This window comes from Gekko japonicus, unplaced genomic scaffold (assembly GCF_001447785.1).
Source record: "Gekko japonicus isolate JY-2015 unplaced genomic scaffold, Gekko_japonicus_V1.1 scaffold2582, whole genome shotgun sequence".
In the NCBI taxonomy this organism is placed as follows: domain Eukaryota; kingdom Metazoa; phylum Chordata; class Lepidosauria; order Squamata; family Gekkonidae; genus Gekko; species Gekko japonicus.
In genome coordinates, this window is record NW_015174915.1 from 16,093 (window position 1) to 24,780 (window position 8,688).

Below are 8,688 nucleotides of genomic sequence, written 5' to 3' on the forward strand. Positions count from 1 at the left end.
CACTGCATGACTCACTTAAGATCTATTAAGTGATCTCAGTGGGACATAAGAGCGACTAACATTCCTGAGATTTGGCCTTCAATGTTAAAAAAATTGGTTATTTTAATTATTCTTGATGCTTTTAAAAATTGTTTTACATAGTTATTTGCCTCAGGAAGATTCTGGAGAAATCTGAGGACATAAATGCTTTTAGATAATCAAAATTCTCTGGAATAATGACATATTTATGTTGCTTAGTTACATTTTAACATGTGTGTGTACTTAAATTTATTTTAGATTAATGGAATTTGGATTGCTGTCATTTTTCTCCTTGGCTCAGAAGGTGAGACAATATTTCATACTTTAAGTTTTTCTAGAGATGCTGGATAATTTAATGTTTAACAAATCAATTAAGAAAATAGATACTGACAGACTGATTCTAAGGATTTTTTTGGACATAAGAAAAGTTACATACAAATCAGTGTAATTTATTTCCAGGTAAATGTTTTAATCCAAGTTCAAGTATTTTACAGCCAGATTCTACAACATTTGCTTTGGCAAACAAGTACCGCTTGTGAAATGAATGGGGCTTTAAGACAGTGATGTTCACAAATGTGTATTATTTAATGTATATTTCTGTTTAACTGCAATGATCTTACAGCTATGGGCAAAAGTTATGTTAGTCTAAAAGTAGAAAGGAGTAGTATTTCCTTTTGAAGAAAATCCAAATCTAGACTTCTCCTGGACTTGTATTAACTGCTGTTGGACTCCCCACTGTTAAAAATCTGACATTTGGTGAGACTTTTTAGAACACTACCAGTGTTCAAGGGAAGGAGGCTCATTTGCTCTTGTTAGTATTTACAATTCTCATGTTTTAGACCTTTCACACTTACTACATGTAGACAAAATATGGCAAGACTTGCCCTCCAAGCTTGCAGGAAGAAGGGGTTAAAATTTAGATATAATCAGATGATATTTTCATATCTAGGTAATGGCTATTTACATAGAGATGCATGCTGCCTATAGAATGAAGAGTACACACTGAATGTTTTATATGCAGAGACTTCCCAGTTTCTTCTATGGGAAGAGAGCTACTCAATGGCAAACAACTCTGAGAACCATTATGGATGAATAACTATATGAGAACACTGTAAACAAATTAATTAATTAAAGCCCATTCCTCTCCCACATAAGCTGATGTCCATCCCTGAAGACGGGAATACTGGATCACTACCATCCATTCATTCCTATCAGCTAGACCTATCCTCCTTTTGTTATACCTTTTGTTAGTTTTCTGTCTTTTTATCTTTTCACATCAGATTTACAGGGCAATCCTATAGATGTTTACTCAGAAGTAAGTCCCATTGCATTCAATAGTGCTTACTCCCTGGCAAGTTTGCACAGGATTGCAGGCTTGTTGTCTATTTGTTAGCTTCACAGACTGACTGATTCTTTCTTCCTCTTTTCTTTTTCTTTTTTAAGCCCCTGGAGGGGATTTTTTATTTTTTTTATAATACTACATAAACTACCAAGAAAAAATATGGATAGGGGGACTACACTTAGGGAGAAAGAAAAGATAACCCACACTAAGCTAAAAACCCAAGGTTAGGAGATCATTCCCTGTTAAAATGCTGTTAGTAAAAAAAAGGCTGTTAATAAGCAATATACTTTGTGAGGTCCTGTCTTTCTAAGCTTATATGTTAGATTGTTACTTCTTATGAGAAGATTTCCCGAGCATCAGCTTGCTTCATAAAGGCAATTTGCAAAGTCTTTCCACCTTTACATCTATACTAAAACTCTCTAAATTCTTGATAGCTTCTTAGATGTTCACTGCAGCCCAATCTTCTTCCATCCAAAGGAATAGAACCGTTAGTCTTAAGCCTCTTCTGCTCTGGTCTCAGGGTCCAGTGGCTTCTCAAAGGTTTCTTGATTATGAAGGGCACCTCCAGCTCTTTTTTCTCAGCAGACTTTAAGATGACACTTTCTAAGAACACTCGCAGGGAAGAAGTTAAATCCTTGTAAATTTTTCCTGTTTCTCTTGTACTTTTTCTTCTTTCCTCATTGAGATCACTGCTTAATTTAGTGTCCATCTCATTCGCTTTGAGAGCCCTCAATTCCATTTTTTCTCCGATCGCCTCCTGGAGCTGCCGAAATACAAATTGTTGATTTATCTTGGCAATCTGCTGGTTAATACTAACAAGTTGCTCCAAGATCGGCTTGATGGCTTCTGCTACTAGTGCAGTGATGTCAACTTCCCTTCTTCTCCTTGGAGTTTTCGCCATCTTTTTTAGAGTATCTGCCATTTCAACGTTTTATTTTCAATAAAGTCTCTTTCTTCCTGGCTCTGCAAATCGCATATGCTGTTAAAAGCTCATGGAAATCTACCACAACAGGCTTACACGCTTGCAAATAAAGTCTTTCAGAAGTATTCGTTTACAACTATATCTCTCTCTCCCCCTCCCCTCTTCCGTTTATGTAAACGCGTCAAAGAGGCACCCCCCTCCAATCACTTTAAGGGGTTTCGGGGGGGATTTCACTTCAAGTATCCGTTTACAATAGTTTCTCTCCCCCTCCCCCTCCCTGTTTATGTAAATGCATTGAGAGACGTCCCTCTCTCCGCACGTTATCGCTCAGAAAGTTTTTCCTTTAAGGGGGAGGGGATTTTCTCTTCTGAAGACAAATCGCTCATTTCCACTCACAGTTCGCTCCTTAACTCACAGTTCATTGTTGGTCTTTATCTTGACCACGCTCTTAATCACTCCTCCACTAGATCTCCTGCACTTGATCGGGTCAACACAGCTTGTGGCCTCGCTAAGAGGACGCAGTCAGCGAGAGGGACCGTCAGGGCGGAGGGGAGCCTCCATCTCCCTGCCGTTAGCAGGAAAAGAGGCTCACCTTCAAAAGCCCTATGGCTTGGAAGTTCTCCCTGAACTCTCGTGGGGGTGCCGAACCAGCAGCACCTCTCCCCCTCACTGCTGTGTGGTACGCCTCCCCAGAGAGATGGGAAAGGCATCCGCCATCGTTGTGTCATAGACCCCGCCTCCTTCCTCTTTTTTAATATTACCAAATATCTCTCCATGAGACCCCAACCTAGTCAGAATTGACTCGTGACTTACTTATCAATAACATTAAACAGTTTTCCATTTGGTTCCTCTCCAGATGTTTGCACAGCTTGGAAATACTTCCTTAGCTATCGTGGGCACAAATGCCAGCGTCCCTTCTTACCCATAAAAAATAACTGGCTATAAACTCTTTGTCTCTCCCAATACATCATTAATAACCTATGAAAGCACTATCAACATCACTGGACAAAATGAACAAGGAGAACTCCAAGTCTTAAAAACGATCTCAGATTCACTAACATCCATGATCCTTTCTCATATAACTAATTTGTGTATGTTATATTATTAATATGAAATTAAAAAGAAGCTAACTGTATGTCGGAGCTGCGGTGGCTCAAGTGGTTAAGATGCTGAACTGCAGGCTGTGGAAGGTCAGTAGTTCAGCAGTTTGAGACCTGATTTGCCACATGACGGAGTGAGCTCCCGTCTCTAGTTCCAGCTCCTGCCAACCTAGCAGTTTGAAAGCAAGAAATTGCAAGTAGATAAATAGGTACCACTTCAGTAGGAAGGTAACAGCGTTCTATGCACCTTGGTGTTTAGTCATGCTGGCCACATGACCACGGAAACGTCTTCGGACAGCGCTGGCACTTCGGCTTTGAAATGGAGATGAGCACCAGAACCCTAGAGTCAAATTCAACTGGCTTTTGAGCAAGGGAACCTTTACCTTTACCTTAACTGTATGTCAGCAGCTGTTCTGCCAGCCACTTCTGATATAACTCCTGGCATGGCAGTGGTCTTCAGCCTTTCCAAACCTGGGACTTCTTGAGCATGGGATGCAGTGCGTTGTACACATGTGGTAGAAAAGCCTGATGTAAGAGTCATATAATAGGAATGGAGAGTGTCAGAGTCAGGATCCCAGCAGGGTCAAGGCTGGGACTGTGGAAACTAGACCATGACATCTGGGAACGCAGCCAAAGGACAGACGTGTGCCACAGTGAGGAACAAACCAAAGGTCAGGGCTATAGAAGAATCCTTTCCACCTCTGAATGACACTTGCAGCCTTTCCTCTCAGCACATGTACAAACAGGAGGCATGGTACTTACACTCTCTACGCAAGCACAGTGGCAGCACACGAGCAGCAGGTTCTTCCAAAAGGCAACAAAAATGGTTGCTCTATACGGGCTAATGACCCAGCAGGTATGGCTCTGCAACCTAACAGAGAGTCTTGGCCCATAGGTTGAAGACCAATGGAACAGAGCTCTCGTATATTTCAGGATTCCTTGAAGAGTGCAATACCTCTGTGCAGGCATATTTTCCCTCCCTGTTTTACTCTTGAAGAAGGGTCACCCCACCTGATGGCAGGAAACCAAGGCAAGTTTTGTCTCAAGTGCAGCATTTTATTTTTCTACACACAAGTGACAAATACTTATATGGAAGAAAGTAAAGGGTTGCAGCCAGTCAGTGACATAGCAGATGTGAGGACTGGAACCTGCCCCCTATCCTGATGGCCCCACCAATGACTTTAATCAAACTGAAAAAAATATTAACATACTTTGGGATTTGTGTAATTAGAATCTGGAAACTGGCAGACCTAATTTCATAGTCCATGTGAATCTATCAGCCAAAGTAACAAATCCTGATGTTTATGTGACAGTCCTTCTGTTCCAGTAGAGATAAAATATCTTATAGTATAAACAAGCTGGGGGCCTGTAAAGAATCTAAAACATTTTACAAATCCCATTCTACCGTTCAAAATCTCCCCCTCCCGTATTCTGTAAACTCTCAGAGGTTTGAGCAACCTAATTTTCCCATTCTCCCTTTACTACACTTTTAACATACTCTTGACTACTTTCAGCATTAGGTGCTTCTGAAACTTATTCAGTTTTTCCTTGTTGTTGTCGTTCAGTCTTTGATGGCCAAAGTATTTGAGATTCAGCTTCAGTATCTGGCCTTCCAGGGAACAGTTAGGGTTGATTTCTTTTAGGATTGACTGATTTGATCTCCTGGCAGTCCAAGGGACTCTCAAGAGTCTTCTCTAGCACCATAATTCAAAAGAATCTATTCTTTGGTGCTCGGCCTTCCTTATAGTCCAACTCTCACAGCCATACATTACTACTGGGAATACCATTGCTTTGACCATATGGACTTTGTTGGCAGGGTGATGTCTCTACTTTTTATTATGCTGTCTAGGTTTGCCATAGCTTTTCTCCCAAGGAGTAGGCATCTTTTAATTTCATGGCTGCAGACACCATCTACAGTGATCAGTTTTCATTAGGCCTGTTTTTTTAATTTCCCCCCCTTTTGATTAATTTACAAAGTTATATGCTTCTACATATTTCCTTCCTTATAGTCCAATTTTCACAGCCATATATTACTACTGGGAATACCATTGCTTTGACCATATGGACTTTTGTTGGCAGGGTGATGTCTCTACTTTTTATTATGCTGTCTAGTTGTGCCATAGCTTTTCTCCCAAGGAGTAGGCATCTTTTAATTTCATGGCTGCAGACACCATCTACAGTGATCAGTTTTCATTAGGCCTGTTTTTTTAAAAAAATTCCCCTTTTGATTAATTTACAAAGTTATATGCTTCTACATATTTGGGGACTCCTCTAAATATGTAGAAACCCCTACTGATCTGCAGGTGGCTAGTTTTGCTGCTTTTGTTGTCATAATGGGCAGCAGCCAGTTTACTGTTACCTACAGAGACAATTTGGGGGAGCATGAGGAATCACAACGGGAGTAAACAATTAGGAAATCCTATCCTATCTGTCAAAATCTCCCCCCTTCCAATCCCCACAGGAAGTCTTCAGCAGACTGACTTCTCCCCCCTCCCCACATTCTCAGTGTTACCCTAAGCAAAGTTACACCCTCTCTGACTTCCATGGCCTTAGAAAGATGTAATTCTGCTTAGGGTTGCACTATCAGCTGCTCTCAATGTTACATCGTTTTGGATCACAGACTAGAGGCTTCCTCCCCCTTTGTAAATTAATTTATGTTGTTTTTAACATATCTCGAGAGTCCCTGTGCAGGTAGAGACCCTTGTTAGTGAATGGCCCCACTGTCCTATTTTTAGTATCCACACAGGGGCAAGCCCACTGATGAATAGGGTGCAGTTAGTCCAGGGTGATGAAATTGGGGAAGTTTAGCCTCACATGCTAATCCATTTAACCAGTGTATCCTGGATAATGGGGCAAGAAGAAGGGTAAAAACTTTCCAAGGGGCTCCAGAGAACATTATACTGAGTTTTGAAAAGATTTATTGTAAAAACCCCTAAGTATCACTTCTGAATACATAATATCCGACACAGAGTACTAACAATTTCCAATATTTGTGAGCAGGAGACATTTTCCCCAAACATGAAGAAACTCAGCATAGTTTTCATTGCATCTCCTGTTTCTGCTAAAATAGGAATGATATATGGTTTTGAACCACACAAGGATAATAGCACTGATAAGGATTATATATGTTCTCTGTTATAAGCAATAATGGATCACAGACTAGGTCCAATTGTGCCCTTCCACATGCTAAACACATCTTCCACTCATGGGAGTTCCATTTTGGACACCATGCCAAAGCACTGAAGTAAATTCAAAGCTGTTACCTGCACTTGTGCAAAAAATTGCATGACGTTGCACAGGTGGAAGCGGAAGGGATGCTATATAGGTCCTTTTATAGCACTGAAAAGACTCTTGGGCAAACTGTTGCACAAGTGTTTGCAGAGGTGTACTAGCAGCTATTTTCTGTTTACTTATGAGTCACTGGATACAAGCCCATAATTACAAACAATACATTTTAATGTACTCATTGTCTCATCTTAGATTATGCTTCTATTGTTTTTTCTGACTCTAGCAACATGGCACATACTTTGGAGTCAGACAACATAACTTTAGGTCTATAGCTACTCTTATTTACTCAACTGACTAAAAATCATAGTCCCCAAATACCAAACAATGTGCTTTGGTGGGTATTCTGATGCGAATGCTATTTTTTAATTTCCCTAAATTAATAAATAAAATAAACAAACATGGATAATGTATGTGCCACCACTTCAGAGTCTTGCCTGAGGTGACTTGTTCATGATCTCATGTGCATATCAATATATTTTAAATCTTCTGATGCCCCATTGCCACACAGGACTGAAAGAACATGGCAACATTCTGATAAAATTGTCACAGAGAGTGTCCCTGTAATGAACTGTGGGAAAGGATCCCAGGAATTCATTAGGATTTTTTCTACATTTTGCGAACATCCTAGGCTCTGCCGCCTGCCTTCACAGAGTGACCTGCTTTGACACTCAGAAAAGCCTCACCGTACTTTGTGGAGAATTTTTCTCTCTGGACAAGCTAATCCTTTTTTTCCTGTCTCCATCTCTGAGGGGAAATTCAAGCCTTTTTAGGCCCTTGCCCTTGCAAGTGGGAAAGAGCAGACACAAAGGGGCACAGACTATAAAATTCTCCTCCCAGTGAGCTCACAGGTACATTTCCTAGAATCATTTAGCAGGGTGGCTGCTGTGAATGGTGATGTGCGTTGTCATCTGGGGAGGTAATTGGATCAGGAAACCTATAGGTGAACGAAGGATCAGTTCTATTTTAACTATGTTAAGGAATGTTTTTGCTTTTTTTGTCTGGCTTCACTTTTGTCTGGTGCTTCTCTTTGAACAGCTGCCCCCCCCCCCATGCTTTCTGCTTTTGCTGGGCAAGCGCACAATTTAAATTCCAGTTCCACAGTTGAAGGCCTCCAGAGCTCTTGTTGCAGGCAAAATTATTCTGCCCTTTTAGTCCTGCAGGGGTCAGCAGAGTGCTTGCCACAAAGTTTAGTGCCTTGTCGTGGCGAGGGGGCTTGCGCAGTTCAATGAAGCTGTGGGCTATGCCGTGAAGGGCCACCCAAGACGGACAGGCCACAGCAGAGAACTCAGACCAAGCGTGATCCACCTGGAGAAGGAAATGGCAACCCACTCCAGTATGTTTGCCAAGAAAACCCCATGGACAGTATCAAAAGGCTAAAAGATATGACGCCGGAAGATGAGCCCCTCAGGTCGGAAGGTGTCCAATATGCTACTGAGGAAGAGCAGAGGACAAGTACAAGTAACCCCAGAAAGAGTGAAGCGGCTGGGCCAAAGCCGAAAGGACCCTCAGTTGTGGATGTGTCTGATGGTGAAAGGAAAGTCCAATGCTGCAAAGAACAATACTACATAGGAACCTGGAATGTAAGATCTATGAATCAAGGTAAGCTTGACGTGGTCAAAAATGAGATGGCAAGACTGAACATCGATATCCTAGGAATCAGTGAACTAAAGTGGACAGGAATGGGCGAATTTAACTCAGAAGACCATTATATCTACTACTGTGGCCAGGAATCTCGTAGAAAAAATGGAACTAAATAAAGGTATGCTTAGCTGAAATCACTCTCCGTCTGCATACTTTTCACTGGCGACGAAGGTGGGATTCACGACCCCATGAACAAAGACCCGGACGCCAACACGAGCACTGCACCGAGCACCGACGCCGAGACCTCCGGGAACCGCGCCGCTTCGCTTCCCAGCTCTCCGGCAACCGCTCATCGCGCAGCTCCCGGCTCCGCTTCGCTCCCTGCTGACCCCGAGAGCAGCAGCGCCCTCCACAACGCTCCCGACGCCCTCGCCGTT

General features: G+C 42.0%; 1 long non-coding RNA gene across 1 annotated transcript in view; it reads left to right on the forward strand.

Moving 5' to 3' along the window:
• Nucleotides 1-278: 278 nt before the first annotated feature.
• LOC107122035 overlaps nucleotides 279-8,688 on the forward strand; it is a 12,931-nt gene continuing 4,521 nt past the window's right edge. Inside the window, exon 1 of the long non-coding RNA XR_001482894.1 lies at nucleotides 279-322. This is a non-coding gene — a long non-coding RNA (uncharacterized LOC107122035). The remainder of the gene's footprint in view (nucleotides 323-8,688) is intronic.